The sequence below is a fragment of the Petromyzon marinus genome, chromosome 35 (genome assembly GCF_048934315.1).
Source record: "Petromyzon marinus isolate PM22_M1 ecotype Great Lakes invasive population chromosome 35, UKy_Petmar_22M1.pri1.0, whole genome shotgun sequence".
Taxonomy (NCBI): domain Eukaryota; kingdom Metazoa; phylum Chordata; class Hyperoartia; order Petromyzontiformes; family Petromyzontidae; genus Petromyzon; species Petromyzon marinus.
Window position 1 is genome coordinate 4,446,154 of NC_133701.1, and position 20,651 is coordinate 4,466,804.

Below are 20,651 nucleotides of genomic sequence, written 5' to 3' on the forward strand. Positions count from 1 at the left end.
GCTGCTGGGAGGCCCCTGCGTGCGCGCTGCGTCTGCCTCGTGTAATATTGCGTTTGGGGGATTATCTTACACAGCCCCCCCCCCCTCCCCCCGTCAAAAAATATATGCCTTTTCCACGCAATCAATCACACCGGGCGGCCGGTACCTCTGTCTGGCTGTTAACATTAACCTAGATATTGGCATGTCCAATGCGTTGTGCCTGCCTCGCTAAACAGGATATTATTAACGTGTCCTCGTGGGGAATGTTCCGTGTCTGCACGAAGTGATTTCAGAAATATCGGCATCTCGGGTTTAATGCTGGAGAATTGCCAGGCCCCGTGCCCTTAGTTGTACATTTTTTTTTCTTTCGGACAATGACCTTAGCAAACCCTGCCTTTCCTTTAAGCATCACTCTCATCGTGCCTCCCTTTGCGTCCTTTTTTTTCACAGACATTTGGCCAAGCTAATGCAGGACAGAATGCTGTGCCGGTCGTGGGAGTTGTTCAGCCACGCCTCCACAAGGCTAGTGTGGGGTGTGAAAGTTGGAGGCGGTGGGCAGGATCGGTTTAGATGTTACTCGCCCGATGCTAGCCGCTACCGTGAAATCAAACTCAGGTTGTCGAGTTCACAGTGCAGTGCGCTAATCACCGCAGCATCACCCCTCCTCCCTTGCTTCAGAATCACAGGTAGAATATTTATTAATACGAGAGGAATCCAATGCGCTGTGAAGCTCTTTTCTCACAAATGTCGTCCGGTCGGGGCGGGTAAGTAACTTTACGACAACAAACAAATACGAAAACACGACAGTAGCGCAAAGTACAGGCGATGCAAACAAATCAGTCAAAAATCAAACACAAATGAAACTAAACCATCCCCGATCCTAGCAGGCAAAGCCCCCAACTGAGGTATCGATTCATTTTTCAGGAGCGACCTGGCCATCACGAATTATAGCCCAACACTTTGAATTATTTTTTTTGCTGCAAAATTTCGTTGGTACGGCTTGTCGCGTCCCGATGACTCAACCCTTCTGCGAAAGACAAAAAAAATTATCAGGGGTGGGGTGGTGGTGGGGGGGGTCCCCGTTTATTGCAGCTGCTCGCTTCTGAAGGTCAACGGGGCCCCCGGTGAGATGCGCGCCACCACCACCACCAGACGTAACAAATTTGATTTTGGGCTTTCATTAATGGGCTGCCCATCACCTTGGCGACGACCTTTTTTTTACTAAATGAAAGAGGAAAGCATGCAAATAGCCTGCGGGTGGGTGGGTGGGCTGCGAGCGGGCTGGCGGGTGGGGTTCGGAAGGGGGAGGTGTCGGGAATAATTAATCTGCTGGCGTGCAAAGGAAGGCTGGTTATTTTTCATGGCGCGATAGAGAATTGTCTTCTTCTGTCCCCCTCCTGATTTACTGCCCTTGTTTTCCCCTTGCTCGCTGAGGCACAAAGTGGATACTGACGGTGCCGAGGACAGGCCATAGTGCCTGTATATATAACAAAAAAAAGTGTATATGTAATGCATAGTCACGCGTAATCTTTGTTTTTTTGGGGTTGGTAAAGGTGGTGCAAGCGGTTGGCGCGCCGAGATATGAACCTGCCCGGAAATGAATGATGCCCGGCAATCGCCGATGCCGGTGGCGGACGATGGAACTACCAGTCCCGTGCGCCTCTCACCGTCCCCTACTGCCCCCACCTCTTTACCAACTCGCAGTAGTGACCAGAGCGGCGAATTGTGGGTCAGACGAATTTCCATGCCCAACTGGGCGCGAGGAGGCCCCCTTATTCGTGTTCCACTTATTTCACTGCACCGTACGTAGCCAACCGTGCTAAGCGTACTCGTTCGGTAGATTAGCAAATGACTGTCCAATAACTTAATCAATCTTATTTCTAAAGTATACAGGAATTGAGGATGGTGATAATATGAATGATTAATTTGAATGCAACAGTCTGGCCTCCATGCCCGACTGTGCACGTGAGAATAACAGAGCTGAGCGTTGGCCTCCTTGCTTTCTGCACTGTATTTGGACAACCCAACAGCTTTTGCACAATCAAGAAAATAACTCGAGACTGGTTTCGAGATTCTAGGTCTCATCAGCAGGACCAGGCTTTCTAAATTGATATATATACACGTCACTGGCAAGAGCACGGTTAGGATAAAATCAAAGTCAGTTCTTTTGAATATTTAAATGCCACAGCATCTCCAGATAAATGTACCCCAAAGATGGCATGATGATGATCATTCATGCAAGTGACTACATTATAGATGCTCTTCGTGAACTGTATATATTTAAATTTGATGGCGCCTCGTTTGATCAAAGAACATTTGAGATGCTGATACGGGAAGATTTAAATCAACACGGGCAGACTCTCAAAGTGCTTCGCCAAAATGTGAAGATACAGACAGGTGGCGACAGTGGGTAACATCCCATGCAAAGAGTGACAGACGCTGCCACAGCCATTTCAATGAACGACAATACGTCATACACATCACATCACAGTATACTATACAGTGTTAGAACATCGTTTTCTGGCTGAAATGTGGGATGGGTTCCTGTCTGCCTGCTCGACGCATACGCGGTGGTGACGTCACGCCCCCCACCCTCCACCCTCCCACCCTGCACCCCCACCTGGTTTTGTATCTCTTGATTATGCGATAGAGGAGGGAGGGATGGAGGGAGATAGAGAAGGGAGGTGAGTGAGGGAGATTGAAGAGGGAGGTGAGGGAGGGAGATGAGAGATGTGAAGGAGGAAGACAGAGGAGGGAGGAAGAAGGAGAGAGGAGATGGGCAGGCAGATGGTGAAAGGGCATTCATTTGAGAGGAACGAGAGAGAGTAACACAAAGAGGAGCGTGAGGACAAGTGACAAGCAGTGGGAGGCAGGGGAGGGTTATGGAGATGCAGGAGAGATTGAAACAGGAAATGGAGAGGTGGGAAAAAGGAGAGAGACGGTGAGAGGTGAGAGTGAAACAGCGGGAGAGAGACACAGGGGGCAGGGAAGTGGGTGAGGTAGAGTGGAGGGTGGAGAGGAATGTAGAGGGAGAGGAGAGGTGGAAGAGGGGCCAGAGGAATTGAGAAATGGATTTGAACGAAAACAAAACGAGAAATCGAGATAAATCGGGATATGGAGTACAGAGAAGCCAAGTGAAAGATTGAGAGGGGGCTTTATATAAAAGTAAAAGTTTTGCTGGCTGGGGGAGACCGACAGACGGTCACGTCAAAAGGATGCGCGGGTTGCCAGTATGTTAAAAAGATAAAAAGTTCGTAATTTAATTCCAGCCCTTCGTGCAGGCATCGTTGGAGTAACAAATGTATGAATTATGTAATAATTTAAAACATATATTTTTCTTGGAGAGAGGCAATTGTTTGAGCAAATGAGCCTTCATCTGTAGTTTAAGCGGTCTTCTTATATTTAATTGGTTGTGCAAGCCGCCGCCTTATGACAATTTACACATTTTTTCCCATTAGATATGCTGAATGATCACGGATTCCTGCCTGCCTCCGTCCTCCTCTGCTGCATTTGTTTGATTCAGAACGGATCTGGGACCTATTTAAAGTGTGTTTGATCATCAGCGACATTATCTTTCTGGGATTATTAATCTGCAATCAAAGTCGCAGCCAAAGCAAGAAGGCAGTTTGTGCTGCACGCTTGGCGAGCCTTGTCAGCATGACGACTGCCATTAGCAACTTTTACTGCAAGCATTCTCACGAGTCGAACGTAATTCCCTCCTGATGGTAATTGGATAGAGCTGCCTAACCATGAAAACCTGTATTTACCGTTTCCTTTCCGGATAAAAACAATTCCGCGTAAAATTGTAAATGCTTCGCGCGTTTTAGCGTCAATTAAACATTTTTTTTATTTTGCTGAAATTAAACGAATTGCATGTACAAAAAAATACTTAGGTGCAGGCGTTTTTGAAGATGCTTACCGACGCTGTGTCTGCTGGGCTGCATGAGGCAAGTACGGGGCTTTGTTGCTAAGAAGAACATGCCTTTGGGTTATTAATTTTTCAAACTAAAATATTTTTTTGTATTTTACCAGGTAAGGCCTACTGAGCTAGATAGCTCTTTTTTCAGAAGCGACCTGGTCGCACATGAAAGCTCAACGAAGTGGCTTATCATGTGAGCAGCCAAATACTCCTACCAGACAAAGCCCACTGAGGTAGTAACTTATTGTTCAAAAGTGACCTGTGCCACAAGTGGTAGCTCAACAAAGTGGCTTATCATTTAGACATTTAATGCAGCAAAATAATCGAAATATTCTAAACCCATGTTTCAAAATGTGGAGGTAAAACCCGAAGGACCCAGAGAAAAATCCACGCGACCACGGGGAGAACACGCAAAATCCAAACATACAGGCGTCAAGGTCAGGATCAGACCCTCGAACACCTGTATACCAGGTGAGATAATTAATATCTCGCCTCGTGGCGCCCTTATGGTCAGTGTGTCGGGGTGGTGCTACACTTAGGCCACTGCACACTGAGCCCGGCGACACGTGTTTGATTCTTGCCTATGGATAACGTCACTGGCGAGTCGTATTTGAGTCGGCCTTGGCCCTATTCACCAGCACGCACTGACTGACGTGTTGGATTATGATCGCGGTGATTGGGTTGACAATGGGGGGCTGTAAGTTAGACGCGAGAATTGCGCATAGGAGTGACACCGCTGTGATATCACTGGATTGTCGTGATGACGCATTTGACCATTACTCAAGACTCGTGCTAGACGAGCCCCGGGAGAAAAAAAAAAAACCACAGCCTCGGTGTTCGAGCACGCACTGCTGTCGGACACGCGCACGCGCACAAATTAACACGCAATGGCACGAAGCCGACATGCGCAAACGAAGTCGCGGCGATGTCGTGCCAGGCCAGATGCGCTTCGATGCAAAACAAAGACACGCAGACGCACATGCTTGCACACGCCCACAAACAAGCCTCTTCCCCCCTCTCTCTGTCGGAACTTATGTATGCGTCGGGATGCATCGTCAAGAGTTTTTCGCAGGTTGCTTTTGTCGTCTCGGGCTGTCGAGCTGCGACGGGAAAATATCCGCGAGGGGAAAAGACGGCTGGACTTGGGCGTCAGTCTGTGACCTCTTGAACCTTTTCCGTGGTGAAATGTGACACTCAAGGGTGCCGATGCATGCACACCTCGGGTTCAAGTCGCCAAACATGACCAGGCCTTCCCAAGTGAGCAATGTTCTGCACATACCTCAGGGACATTCTCTTGTGAAGCGTGGCTGACATTGAGAAAAAAAAAATCTATTACTCTGCGCTTCCGCGCGCCAGTCAACAGGTCACCATTTTAAATGTGCATCCACGGTGAGCTTTGAGTTTCTTGCTTATCTCTCTGTTGCTGTGAAAATGCTATAGAGGTGTCGGGGTGCTTTAGTACAAAAACGGCTGACGGAGGCGTCTGCCCTTGGCAAGTGGTCTTATCTGAAAGAAAACACTTTTTCGTGTGGAGCCCTTTGTCGATCCACTGCTGGACCAGGGCCTGCCCAAACTTCCCCACCCCGGTGAAGCCTTGGAGAGCTGAATGGAGTTCAAAATAACTCGCAAACACTGCTTGTGAAAGACCCAACGCAGAAGATCCCCTGGGTTTGATCTTCCACGAAGCTCGTGCTCCACCCTAAACCGCATCAACTGCACGAAGCCATGGCAGATGCGGATACCCGATGCACAAAATGGAAAATGTAAAACTCTCCAGCGCGCGACTGTGGTCACCCAGAACAAAACGGTACAACGTATAACGGCGCAAAGCCGTGACCCACAGACGAGCAGGAGGCGTCACAGCGATAGCACTGCGCTCCTCATGACGCGGTTATCTGGGCTTGACTACCTGAATGTGACATTGTAGTCGATGCTCTGCATCTCTCCATCATCAGCAGCAGCCGTACGAAAGGTGGTGAAGACCACACCCCCCGTTTTGAGTGGCGTGTTCGTGAAGGCAGGGGAGTGTAGGCGGATGAGAATCACAGCGCGCGGAGGGATTCGTGATGCACTCCCTCTGCGGCGCGAGGCGGAGCCGGGGTAGTCGATAACAAGCTGACGCGTACAGGCGCCGGCGAGTCTCATACCCAGCTTCACTTCCAAAAACACTCGAGACTGGGTGCACAGCGGGTGAATTGGCCATAGGCAAAAAAAAAAGTTACGTTTATTCATGTTAACAAAAAAAAACACTTTCACTTACCAAAGATTATACAGATTGAGATTTTTTTTTTAAACAGATATGACCAACAGGCATTGTTTTAGTTTTTAACTTTTTTGAATATCATTAAGCTGCATACAAAAAACTGTCTCTGAGCAAGCAAGACCAACTTTAATCCAATGCACTACGCATATTGGCAGGTTCGACTAAAACTTGCCAATACACGAGATTGCTTAGGAGGCATTTACACAGCATACACTCGTGACCAAACGGAACATGCCAAATGCGTCCCCTTAAGTGCCCTGTGATTAAACGGAACACGCTAATGCTGTCCCGTTAATTGAATGCCAAGTTGTTGGCAAGGGTCAGGGTCAGAGCGAGGGTTAATCGTGGCCAGGACAAAGGAGACCTGCGCAGATCCGCGCGCCACATGAGCAACTGCTGCCAGTGATGGGTCGTGCGAGTGAAGGTGGCCATGGGCAAGAGGCAGAAGAAGTGGGTAGGGGGGAAGAGAGGGCACTTGGTATTGGGAAATCATCACCGTGACCCTGACCACTTCCGGAATTGAAGGATAACACATTTGTAATTGTGTGCATTAAGAAGGGAGGAAAAGAGGAAACTTAAAGGAAATTGAGATTCTGCGGACGTTGAAAAGTTTTCACGTGTCAGAATTGCTTGCCGTTTCACGACGAGGCGATTCGTTGTAATTCCGCTAGTTTTTCGAGTTAACAAAAGAACGTGCAAATCTTGTGGCGAGGGATTTGTGCTGCTTTGTATAATTATAAACGTTGGCTCTTGACCATTTTGTGTAATTAAATAAATTTACACTCATTCTAGATTTTTTTATATATATCTGCAATTGCTCGATAAATGTCGAATATGAAGTTTGGTGTGACGTGAGTGCAATAAGGATTCTCTTATTTCTGCCTCGCTTTATCGGAGCCGTTTTGACAAGTTGGAAGCAATTCTGGAAAGGGAATAATCGTAATGAAAAAATGCACAATGTTCGCCCCACGTCTGCAGTTAATTTCAAAACAAAGTGGCAAAAGTGAAAAAATATATAAAAATATATTCTACAAAAAAAACAATTTGTATAAAATCAAAATGGAGCCTATTGAAGGCTAAGCTAAAGAGTTAGTGAGAAAATTCCATTACAATTCAGCCCTCGGAAAATTGAGTTCAGTTATAAATGACAGTCTGACATTTAGATCTGTCTGCCTGCTAAAGAGTATTTTTTTCCCTCTGTCCTCTCCTCCTCGCTCGCCGGTATTTTTGTATGCATGAATAAACAGTGGTAGTTTTCCCAGTTCGTTATTTTGTGGGGGGGGGGGGGGGGGGTGTGTGGAAATAATCTGCTAATGGCAGCACATTCAGGTAGTAAAAACACTCATTATTATGCCTTTCATTACACTGTGCCCGGTCGGATGGCTGTGGCCGGTGAGCGAGGACGCTGGCGTTTGCTTTATGAGGGCGGCCAAATCCAAACGGTGGCGCCGACGTCGCCGATTTATCGAGGAGAGCCTCACCCTCCATGTCCAAAAGCTCTCTTCCGGGAGGGTCCTGCTGCAGTGGGGTGATTGTCCTGCTGCAGTGGGGTGATTGTCCTGCTGCAGTGGGATGATTGTCCTGCTGCAGTGGGGTGATTGTCCTGCTGCAGTGGGGTGATTGTCCTGCTGCAGTGGGGTGATTGTCCTGCTGCAGTGGGATGATTGTCCTGCTGCAGTGGGGTGATTGTCCTGCTGCAGTGGGGTGATTGTCCTGCTGCAGTGGGGTGATTGTCCTGCTGCAGTGGGGTGATTGTCCTGCTGCAGTGGGATGATTGTCCTGCTGCAGTGGGGTGATTGTCCTGCTGCAGTGGGGTGATTGTCCTGCTGCAGTGGGGTGATTGTCCTGCTGCAGTGGGGTGATTGTCCTGCTGCAGTGGGGTGATTGTCCTGCTGCAGTGGGGTGATTGTCCTGCTGCAGTGGGGTGATTGTCCTGCTGCAGTGGGGTGATTGTCCTGTTACAGTGGGGTGATTGTCCTGCTGCAGTGAGATGATTGTCCTGCTGCAGTGGGGTGATTGTCCTGCTGCAGTGGGATGATTGTCCGGCACCAATGACACCAATGCTGGCTTTCCCTTCACGGGGGGAACAAGTGGAGATCCTGGTGGACACCCTTGCAGAAAAGGGCGAGAACATCCAGCCTCCACCCAACAAAGGCATTCGAGTCGGGAGTCAAACCCAGGTCCTCTTTTGTTGTTGCTGCTGCTGCAAGTCACGGGTGTTGCCACGGCTCCAGCCTGGCACCAGATGGTGGCATCGATGCGTACCCACGAGTGTAGCGCTGCCCTCTCTTCCCCCCTTGCCATCACGGCCTTGTATCTCGCGCACGCCCGCGCAAGTTGTTGTTTCTGGTAGGCAAATGTAATGTTTTTTTTTTACGATACGTTACCGCGTGTAGCAATATACAGCAGAGTAACATTCCATTTGCATGTAATTACGCATTCTCGCTTGGTGCCGTGGTGTCGTGGTTAGCACACTCGAATCGGACAGTTCAATTTCCCGGCGAGTTTTTTTTTAATTTCTTAAATGCCCCCCCCCACCCCCGCCATCGCCACCGACACCAGTCTGCCCATCAGAATAAATGGGTGCGCGCACCACAGTTAAGCAGATATTAGGTGCTCGTGTTGTGGGGTAAAGTGTGGATACTCCCCGCCTCCTTTCAAGACGGTCTCTGAGCAGCATGGAAGAAGATTGGGCCGAAATCCTCCTCTCGAGCTCCATCAAGTGCAGGCCCCTTCCGCCAGCAGTGGCGTGAGTAAAGCAATTGCGGGGCTGCGCCTTTACCATTCGCCATTACGAACACAATCATTGTCCCGGAGACGTTTAACAATGAAATGTGGTAGAAAAAAAACCAGAAGCAATTGTACTCAAACTTTTCAAAGTACAAGTAGAGTATCCAGTTTATAATATAGTCCATGTTATTCCAGGTACGCGACTACTACTACTATTTTTATTTTACCAGGTAAGGCCCACTGAGCTACGTAGCTTTTTTTCAGAAGCGACCTGGCCACAAATGATAGCTCAACGAAGTGGGTTTGTGTGCACATTTATTGCAGTCAATTACTCTAAATGCATGTTTATAAATGCGTAGGTAAAAACCAGAGGACCCGGAGAAAAATTCCCATGGCCATGGGGAGAACATACAAACTTCAAATATACAGGCGCCAGGGTCAGGATCGAACCCACGAGCTCCCGCCTACCACGCGAGGTAGTTAACATCTCGCCATCGAAGCATCATCGATTAATGAACATTATCAATCTGGTACAATTCTCGGCACCTTACCATTTTAATTGTGTGTGGCGTGTTAGGTTGTGAGAAACACTGTACATAATAGTACCCTGGAGACATTTAATAAGTGGCTAAGGAATGCAATTGTAAAAAAAAACAACGTCGCGTTTGTATGAAGATGGGGATCCGTAAGCCGTAATGCTATGCAATGTTTCAACATTATAAGAGGATGATTCGTTTATAGAAATAGTACCCAATGAATTCCAGTAACCCTCCTACTTCTCAACAGCCTGATTGAGCATTGTCAAAGCGGTGGTATCTCACATAGGAGAGAGTGTTTAAACGATCTAGTGTACCTGTCTTGCGATTGTGACTAGATGCTCAGAGGCCCCGAAGTAAATTGTCGTGTTATCGATTCAGGGTGGTCCAGATGTCTTGTGACCCACCCCATTTAATTCTCTAAAACGGAATATATATTTTTTAAAGTGAGGTTTATTTCAAACGTAAATGAACATGCTAAGGGGAGAAACAAATGTTCGGGATCAATTGATTGGGGTTCACAAGACACCTGGCCCTCCCTGTATATTATGCCAATTATTTTAACCGGGTATCTCCAAATGCATCGCCGAGTATTTACTCAACAGTGTCTCATTGCAAAATTATGCCTGATCGTGTGCACAGTGTATTTTACGAATGCTTATATTTACTCAGTGTCTAGACTCAGTGGCCCTACTTGGGAACAATCGACCATTTTGCTGTTTAGCACAGCGTTCGCCGCACATTCAGGCTTCCATGGGGTCCTCGGTTATAAAGATCTGAATCAGCCTGAATAATAAATTCAACAGGGGGAAAAAAAAACACACCGATCGCTCGCATTTGCATCAAGATAATGTAACACGATTTGCGTCCAGCGCTTTATTACAGTGGTGTGCAATAACGCCGCTCGAGCCACGCTGCTCTGCTCTGCCCGGATCGTGCCACGCGTTCACCTGGCTCAGCGGTTGGGCGCTGAGCCAGGTTCAGAAGCTACGCGGTTACTTCACACCTCGTTGATCCTGCGGCTCATTTCACTGTAAGCAGAAGCAACAACAACAACTACTAATAATAATGATGATGATGCACACCGCGTCTCCTTCACGATGGTGGAAAGGATGCCACGACCCTACCCACCCTAACAAACACGACAACAATGGAAGGCCGCGCGCGCGCGTGTGTGTGTGTTCCACCAATTGCGAGATCAACAACAGCGATGTACGGTACCTGTTTACTCGCTAATTTCACTCAGTGGGAAACATATAGCAGTAGTCGCCCTGTCCTGCCCCATCACATGGCCCCTACGATCGAAAAACTCAGCAGGACCTGCCTGACGAAAGATACTTGGAGTCTCGTTGAGGCTTTTGCCCCCTGCTGAACAAATATAATTATGAATCCAAAATAAAGGGGGGGGGGGGGGTTGTGTTGGTTATATAAACGTGTCGTTAAACCCGCCACCACCCGACAACGGCCAACGGAGTAAAGGGTTTGTCACGTAGAACAAGACGTGCCAATGAGTTACTACTTCAGCCCACCCGGTGTGTTGGAGAGTGAACCCCCCCCCACAACATCTACAATTGTAATTATACATATCGAAGAAGGCGGGAGAAAAAGCCATGGAGTTTTTTTTTTTGGGGGGGGGGAGGGGGGGGAGGGATTTGTTGCGTGCAGCTGCCGCGTCAAAGAAGCCACGCGCTGCTGAAGTATTTGTGGGGGGGGGGGGGGTGGTGGTGGTGGTTCGTCGACCCAGCTGCGTGCACGCGCTCGGTGTAATTTGTGATGTATTACCGTGATCGCATGCCCCCGACTCTATTCTGATGATGCGCGATGGTAAATGACACCGCGTCGTGAGCGGCACACCGCCTAATGTAGCGTAATGACTGTCGGAGGCCCGACATTACCTAAATGTGTGCGAATCTTGCGCCCCGCCAAACTCCTACATTTGTTATTCTAATGAGCCACTAACGGCATACAGCATTTGCCATCAAAATAAATGAGCATCTGGATAATAAAATGCTTACCCCCCACCACCATCCATTCGACTCTCCATTTTCCATCTCTCTTCGTCCGGAATAAACCGTGTACGTACTTTTCTTTAAATGAGTTCTGATTTTTTTCAAATACATATACAATACAATGTTGGCATTTGTTGAGGTATTGTGATCAGATGGGACAACGTCTATAAATCGCCTTGCAATATTGTAGTAATTTCTAGATTACAATAAGTAGTTTTATTGTGACTCTGGCCCTCGCCCTCTGTTAATCATTAATTTAGCCTAACGATGTGTTGAAACTTAACGCGCTGTTTTGACGGCGTGTTCGTGCGAGCGCGTTATCGCCCTTCTCTTCGCGGAGTGAAATAATTTCACGCGACGGGCGTCACAATTAGCCGCCTCTCACCATCGCCGCCGCTGCCTGCGACTTTGCAATTGCGATGGGAGCCCGTGCAGGGGAACGGGGGGGAGGGAGAGAGACGTGAAAATCCGGTTGCGTGAAAACACCAGTGCCGGATTAAGCGAGTGCGGGGCAACGCCTGTTATAAAGGGGCCCTAATTATATTTTTTTTAAACACATAAATAATAAAACACATAAATGTTTAACTTGCATAGTAAAGTCATTGTATTTTTTTAATTTGCTATACAGCCAGACAATACGAAAATCGCTAACCTTTAACACCCAGTCGTTCATAAAAGTTGAAGGCAGTATAGTACTATAGCAATAGAGCAAGTGCAGAATCACTGAAATGGCATTGATAGCTTGAAAGCATTTAGCGCGGGGCCCTTCAAAGTGCGGGGCCCGTAGCATACGTTGCTACTTTTGCTACTAGGATAATCCAGCACTGAAAAAACCCGCAAATGTTCTGGTTTGCGAGTCCACCTCGACGCCTCTGTACGTCTTACACGACACTATGTTTACACGTTGCCCGTGAAAGCCCTCCAGCAATTAGTATTGGGGGTGGGAACAACGCCTAATTTGGCTGCGAGAGGCAAAGAGGGCTCCTAACACCTGCTCACTGCTTCACGGGCCGTTAGGTTCGGCACTGATCACAGCTGAGAGAGAGAGAGAGCAACGGGGATGGCCCAGTGCTCTCTCGGGTAATACCCCCCATCTCCCCACCTCGAACTCTCACATTTCTCCCCAATCGGGGTGGGGACCGGCTGTGGTCTTTGGTTCGCTCCTCGCCCTCTGGGAGCGCTTCTCGTTTTGTAGGACGCTCGCAATGACAGTTGACTTGCGGCGCTGATTTTCGCAGTCGTTATTTCTTGTCGTTTATTGAATGATTGACCGATAGACTTTCTTCTTGTCAGGTGAGAACCCACTGAGACTTCAAGGGTAACCTGGCTCGACAAGTGATCAATGCAATCAACGCAGCCTTAACGCACAAACGCTCAAAAACAATACAACAAACTAAAGCAATTTTGCTCAATGCAAGTTTAACATATCAACGCGTGTCAAAACAACGCATACAACGGTAAGAAATACGAGTGCCGTATTTGTCTAAACTGTATCGCACCTAGCTATGGTACAGAGTGTAGTTATTTATTTAGCGCGTGCGTTTGAGACCGAAATAGCAAGGAAGAGTCGGTAACTCGCAGAATTCGCTCCGCTGGCTGGATCATTAGCTTCCTCGGTGTGGGGTGGGGGGCTGGGTTCTGACGAGAGGGACGGATGAAGGAAAGATGGTGAAACGGGAAGGCTGAATCCATTAACACCTCCCCCCCCCCCTCCGTTCAGAGTGTAGAGGCAGCGTCACGTAACGGCTGTATGCCGATCCCTAATGCCTTATTATCCGGAGGCACACATAACTCCAAAGTTGTGAACTCGAGCTGCCGTCCTGGCAAGAGTGTTGCCGTGGAGTTTGGGGGCGACTTGAGTCGGCTGGCAATTCGGGCCGTGGCACCCAAGATCTGTGGGCCGAGTTCGCCTTCACTTATAGGCTCTCTGGAATTCGGGACTCGGGCTGAGCAAGAATAGACGTCGCCGAGGAGAAAGGTGTTGTAAAATGGGAACGTTTGATTTTATACCCGGAGCTAGTGCACGCCACGAGAAAAAAAGCGAAAGGGATGAAAAATTGCAGAAAATAACATCACCGATTGAAAAGCCTTGATTCGAAGCATTTCGAGCACAAATTATGAACATTCTGATTTTTTTTCCTGACTCGAGTTACTCTTGACCTCCAGTTATGGAGGATATTAGGCCAACTGTCCCATAAATATATATAGTATACAAGTGTTCTAGCTTCATAAAAACGGCATTGCAGAGCAGAGGTTATAATATCAATGGCAATGTTGGCGCTGTTTTTATTACAATGCGAGTAATGTTTTATATATGTTAATGGCTTCATTTTTCAATAACGCCTGACTTGTTATTCCATTTTAGAGATAATGCACTGTGCCTGCCTTCGATGTCTTGTAAATGAGCTTGCTTTATTTAATGATTACAGTCTGCTGTCTGTCGTACGATTGAACACGGCCGATTTCTAATTGCCGAGGTTTGGAGTTGGAATCTCGGGCAGTGTTATAGCGGAGGAGGGCTCTCTCTCTCTCTCTTGCTCGACCTATTTCAAATTACGAGGTATGTTGCCATGTAATTGTACACCAGGTGCACGTGTTTTATTTTCTCCTTTAATTTAATAGCGACAAATCCACGCACCTCCTTGCCGCCGTGGTTATGCAGACAACGTGGACTCCTTTAAACCAAAGAAATCCACTTGTGATCTTGCCTCCGACTCAAGTGGTACGGTCCGATGTGCGATGGATTCCGCCGGCTGCTGTGTATATCCCCCCCCCCCCCACGTGCATCAGTGGTATAGTCCGGCATGCCCTGCTAATTCGACCTCCTTGACTGCCATCATCCTCGGCTGGCTGCGGGGGTCACGAGGACTGCCATCCATTTGCCCGGCTCTTTGACAAATGGCTCGTTGCGGGTTTTGCGCGCACGCGAGGAAGGGCGCGTACTCTGGTTAATCAGATGCGTGCGCAAAGGGCCGGGTCGCCCGCCCAGCGAGGCTGTGTTCCGCGAGCCGAAACGACAGTCCGGGAGACTGATTTCACCCCCCCCCCCCCCCCCCAAAAGAAAAAAAACCTATCCCAGCTCAGAGCAAGGGGAGCTGCCTCCACTCGAGAAGTGTGGGGCCCGGGCAAGTTAGCCTCCTGCGCTTTGCCGTGTCGGTAAGAGAAGGCTTGTGCTTTGCAAAACCCCGAAACTCGACAGTGAACCCCACCGATAACAGTCTACGCACATCCACGCCGATTGAAGATTCACGCCTCACCGAAATGTCACTTTTCATCTGATAGGGTAATGCACTCGCTTACTCACTCATTAGCTTGCACACTCGCTTACTCGTGCGCTCGCTCGCTTACTCACCGATTCACTTTTACTCGCTCCCACACTTTCAGGCTCATTCACTAATTCGTTCCCTTGTTCACTCATTCCTTTGCTCACTCATTCACTCACTCCGTTCAACTCGGTAACTCATTCACTAAGAACAGACTTGCCCTCGCATTCACTACTATTTTGGCTCTGTCTTACAGTTCACTCCCAGCCTCTCGATGATTCCACTAAATACAATTTTCCTCATTATTGCACTTGAGTTACGTGCACACTCTCACTGAAGAAGCAGCAATTCCATGTTTTCCCTTACACGTGCATAAACTCAGGTCGCCGGGTTCACGGCACGGAGTGAAACCACTCCACGCCCTCTGTGCTCCACCATTCAAATGCCCTTACAAAATTGGTAATACCGCAAAAAGCTCATGCGTTTACTCCTGAAAGTTTATTGATGAATGGGCTTGTCCACTCGCATTTCGTCGACATCGATGTCACAGTGTGAACATTGCCGATGCTGGGCTTTGCATTGGCCATTTTCTGAGCTCAAGAGCCTCAGACGGAGTGTGGTGTTTGTTGTTGTATTTCGAACAAATATGGACTCTGAAAAAGGAACACCGGGTGAATGGATTGTCCTCGGGTGCGAGTTGCGGCATCGAATGGCGATAGGGAGTTGAGAGAAACTAGAAATTAGGAAGTTTGAGATCAGGTTAATGAAGAGAGAAGGCTAATTTACACAATCCAGAAAAGGCAGAGGAGAGAGGTGGTGTTTGGGCACGTTATTCGAGATTACATTTCGATGAAGGAACTTGTGGTAGTGTAAATGCTATTGAGAAAGAGGCCAAGAGAGACACGAACAACAAAAAAAACCCGTTGCATTCTTGACTTGAAGAAATCAAGGGGCGGCCGGCTGTACGGAGACGGAAGAATGAAGCTCAAGATCGTATAGGGTGGAGACAGCGGCCTAACTCGAGGATCCAAATCCGCTTTCCCACGTATGTACGTATTTTCAACTCTTTCGCACCGTACACAGCCAACCGTGCTAATCGGAGGTCCATCTGCACCACATGCCGAGCATTTGCGCTGGCAGGGTGCTTGCACACATTTCGCCGTAATTGGGAGTCGCGATCCTCTGTTTACAGGCCACCCGAATCGCCAATTCCCCTTTCAGCCGCGTTGTTTCCCCCCTCTTGCACGTGGCTTCATGGACACGCAGGGCGGTGTCTGGCGTGTCCTTCACAGCACACCGACACAACGCCGCAGCCAAACTAATCAACACCAGAGAAGAAAATCAGCTCGCTGCCTGCCTAGAATATAACTCCTATAATTAATATAAGGTATTTTTATCGCTGTTGTGAGCGGGATCATTAGGAGGTGATTGTTCGCTAACGACCAGCGGGCTAATGTGTGCAATTAAGCTTGGAGAGAGCCTCGTCCCATTAAGGGCACCCCTTTGCTTGCTGTACACGTGGCACGGCGTTGTGCGCCATTGCGTAAAGTTCCTGGGTTCACGGCTCACAAATTGTATTTGAGAAGGGCAGGCTGACAAAAAACCCACTGTGGCAGGCGGAGGGAGAGAAGCGAGCGAGAGAGCGAGTCTAGCTCTCCTCCTCACGCCGTTTTCAGGCTGGTACCTCGTGCGCTCGGCCACGGAATTCTCACGTCGACGCGTTTTCAGTTCCTGCAAATAAGTTCCCAGCGTAACGCGGGGCGAAGCGTTGGGCATTGCGCCGAACAGCGTGCGGTTCGATCTAAACTATTTAAACTAAGACTATATTTTTTTTTATTTCACCAGGTAAGGCCCACTGAGCTATAGCACTCTTTTTCAGCGACGATTTGGCCACAAATTATCATTCAACAAAGTGGCTCATCATCATCATCATGTGGAAATGTACAGCACCCAAATACTCTGAACGCATGTTGTTGATTCTAAATGTAGAGGGAAAAACTGGAGGACCCAGAGAAAAAAAAATCCACACCACCACGGGAAGAGAGAGACGCAAACTTCAAGTATACAACAGGCGTCAGGGTAAGGGATCGAACCCACGACCTCCTGCATACCAGGCGATGTAGTTAACATCTCCTAGCCACCGCGGCGCCCCTTAAGAACCACGTTGATTGAAGAACCACGTCGGAGAGCTGCGCATCTAAACCGCGCACACCCGCGCAGCGTCTCTGTGCGCTCGAGGAGAGAGAGAGAGAGGGTGGGGGTAGAGGGGCCAGGGGGAGAAATTCCCCCAGGATATTGGCACAGGCTCCCTGCGTGTAGTAAGATGATCGAGAACCTACCCCCACAGTACAAAAGCAGAGGTTAATGGAAACTAACCACCGGGAAAAAGAAAATATGGAAATGCTGACATGTGTTAGCCTGTGCCGTACATGCTGGCATGTTTTTGGAGCACTTGGTGTGTGTTTTTCGAACTCATTTCCATGAATTAGGCCCTGCTTTAAAATATGTATTCCTGCACCAATAATGACAGCTTTTTCTGGTGGCTGAGTCAAGAATATTCAGTGGCTCTTTTTCGGCAATTTCTACAATGCTACTCATGCCAACTTGTGGTGAATCCGTATAAGATTATTGGACTACCTACCTGAATGATATCCAGCAGCATTCGTTGCTGAAGCCAGCAAACTCTGGGCCATTTTCGGCCCCTTCACGTCTCATGAGTAATTGTCAGGCGTGATGACAACATCCTGCTGGATCACCAGAGCACTCTATTGGAGATGGAACAGGTAAAAATAAAATCGACAACCCATTATAATCGACAAGTACAGCAAATGCGGATTAATATAATCTGCCCCTTCTGTATGGGATGGAGTGTTTGCCCCCTCGAGCACGTCGGGTTTTCTCCGGCTGCTCTGGTTTCCTTCCGCATGCATAAACACTCTGCCATATTGTAATGGTTAGCCCACTGGACTTGCAATCCAGAGGTCATCAGTTTGATTTCCCATTCTGGTAGTTGAATCACTGGTGCAAGTATCCTCCATCTCCACCCACCGGCTCTGCCCACAAAACAAAACAAAATGCTACACCAAGGTTAATCTGTCGGCAGGTCGTGTGTTTGACCAGCGTGGAAAAGTAGGCCAAAAACATGTCTAGACGGGCTCTAAAGAGCTCCCTCTAGTGCCGTGGTTCTCAGAGTGTGGTCCCTGCATCACCAGTGGTTAGCGACGATCTGCCAGGTGGCCCACAGTGGCTGTTGATCCGGAAATAATGACACCGTCCGTACCATTTGTTTCGGACATGAACTCCTCTTTTGCTTATGTTTAATTGAAAAATAAATGTAGGTAAATTACTCTGATTAAACTACCCCGACCCTAAGATCTACCCCCTCCCCCACCCCATCAAAAACCTTAACGCTGTTTAAAAAATAAAGTTCCAGTAATATAAATAATTTGGTATAGCCGGTATTTAGAATGAGAAGTGAATTCGTTTTGTCACGAGTGGTGGGTGAGGGGCTGGGTGGTCCGCGGAAATGTTCGCATCGCGGGCCGAAACAGTTTGAGAACCACCAGTCTTACGGATGCCTTTTCTACCAGCAGTTGCGTGAGGAAGCAATTTGCAAGCGCCACACCTTCATCTTTTTAATGGTCCATAACAGAGAGCTATTGACTTTTTTTTGTATTTAAGCCATTTGATCATTGCAGTATTGATAACGTGAGCAATCGTCCTGTCGGCCAGCGGTGTCCTTTCAAACGGACGGCAAGCACCCCATCCACTCTGCGAACGCTTTACATCCCCTGCAGCTTGAATCTTTTGAAGCGCAATCGCATTTAGCATTGTGGGGGAGCTTAAATAGTGCGCGTCATTGTGAATTCCAAATTTTGTAAAAAAAAAAAATGCATTTACATTTATCTACCCTATCTTAATTGAATAATAAGAGAGGTGCCTCGGCTTTCGCTGTATTTTTTTTGTGTAGCTTCAGGCAACAGCAACAACACTTTGCCGTATTGTCTTCCCATCCCTCCGTACGGAAGGCCCCCGTCGAAACAACGGGAATCGTGAAAATTGTACAAGTTTTGTGTCCAACAAAAAATGCTGTTGCCAAGGAACATCTAGGGGATGCCATCATAAAACCGTTTGGGGTGAAACTTGGCCCCCCGGGGAGAAGAAATGTAGCAAATTAATGAAGGCATATTTCGCTTACAAATATCGTTCAGCATTTATAGAGTTTCAGTCGTGTAATTTCCTAGGTTTTAGCTTGGGTCAAGGAACTTATTTATGTATTCATCGAAATGTCTTCCATCACCCAGAAACTTTTATGTCATTCGAAGTATTTTTTGTGTGTAAAGGGCACGCGCCGTGGCGAGAGTTTTACACTTTCTTTTTTCCAGCCCGCCGACCAGGATCGGTGACATTTGCATGCCATGTTACCGGGCCGCGTGATGCAGCGCGACCTGCCCATGTCACACGCCACCGAGAGCTGTATTTGTTCCGATTTCAATTGTAAATTCCCATAGCAGCGTTGGGCATTGTTTGCTTTTCACATGTTTATCTCTTTCCCCTCTTCCTTCCAAAAAAATGATCCCAAGCGGAGCACAAAAAAAACTTACAAGAATAAAACAAAATTCAGCGGGGTAATTGCTGGGATACAAACCCCAACGCCATGCCAGAAGCCAAACCATCAAACAACGAAGTGGGTTGGAGAAAAGTGTCACAACTTTTTTTTATACTTTAGAGAAAATCAGCTCCTGGATTTTCAAATGACACATTACAATTCCAGGCTCGGTTAAACGAGGCACAGGGTCGTGTTTAGAGAAATGTGACATTAATTGGCTAGACGATGTCAAATCTAAACTGTTGCAATTATAAATTGTTGCTGCAAAAGAGATAATTGTATTGTGTGTGTTTTTTGTGGTACTGTGCAGTGAAAGAATAATGGGATTTCCACGCGAAAAATTCTGATCTTTAACCATGAATTCATAGTGTGTGAAGTTAATAATGAGGTGGTGACATGGCCTAGTGGTCGCTCACACGTTGCAAAGTTGAAAGTCCAGTGGCTCCCCTGGTTAATACTGCGGGGGTGTATAAATCCGTAAAAAATACTCGGCGATTGAGTCAGATTTAAGGATTCCGTGACATAATTCGCCAGTGTAGGCCATTGTGTACCGGCATTATTGGTGCATGCCAAATGTGAAAAAAAATTACCCGCAAATGACTCAATTGGAATACACAAAGTAACCGTCGTTCCCTGCTGCGAAAACTTGGCAGTGAGGCGTTCGTGCTTAAACAAGCACAAAAATAATAGCGCTGTATTTTAGCTAGTGTTTACATTTTTCTACAGCTCATGCAGAATATTTATAAATGCTTTGCTTTGGTAAAAAGAAACTGCGCTAAATAGAACTCTTTTAATTAATTCACCCAATTAATTTCCATTGCCAGCATCGAGAGAATTTAGTGCTTAAGAACACAGCGGTTGTTGTTTTAGAATGATTTATTATGCATGTGGTTCAGTATCCACAAAATACATAACCATGTTTGTGATACATTTGTATCAAACGTGTGTGTATAGATGTATGAGAAGGCTAAACAAATTACGATCTATAGTTAACATTAATAAAAATCCTTTTTTTGTCCTCAAGTTTTACAGTTAATGCTTGACTGAACAAATTTCATTGGCAGCGAGTCTCATAATTTTTAATTTTCCGGTTACATTGTTGGCGTGAAATAAAGCTGGCAGCGATATTTCCCAACGTAATTGGCATAAACCAACGCGCGCGCCGGGAACACGCTGAAGATCATCGACTTTGAAACCCCAGCTTCATTAGCAATTTCATCTGCAGGGTTGCACAACATTTATTTTCCCACTTATTAATTTATTTACAACTGCAAATGAATTATTTTTTGCAAGACGCCGACGTTCGTAAGGCGAACTTCGCACCGCTAATCTTGGCCCCCAAC

The 20,651-nt window shown here is 47.4% G+C and overlaps 1 protein-coding gene and 1 long non-coding RNA gene across 15 annotated transcripts in view; one reads left to right on the plus strand and one right to left on the minus strand.

The window, feature by feature from the left end:
- Positions 1 to 20,651, plus strand: part of LOC116948983 (receptor-type tyrosine-protein phosphatase delta-like) — a 614,820-nt gene that overhangs the window by 380,642 nt on the left and 213,527 nt on the right. The gene's annotated exons all lie outside the window — the stretch shown is intronic.
- LOC142929819 (uncharacterized) overlaps positions 1 to 20,651 on the minus strand; it is a 36,092-nt gene that overhangs the window by 1,945 nt on the left and 13,496 nt on the right. Inside the window, exon 2 of one of the 2 annotated variants that reach the window (XR_012945966.1) lies at positions 17,341 to 17,464. The exons of the other annotated variant lie outside the window; for it this stretch is intronic. This is a non-coding gene — a long non-coding RNA (uncharacterized LOC142929819). The remainder of the gene's footprint in view (positions 1 to 17,340; positions 17,465 to 20,651) is intronic. 2 annotated transcript variants of the gene reach the window in all.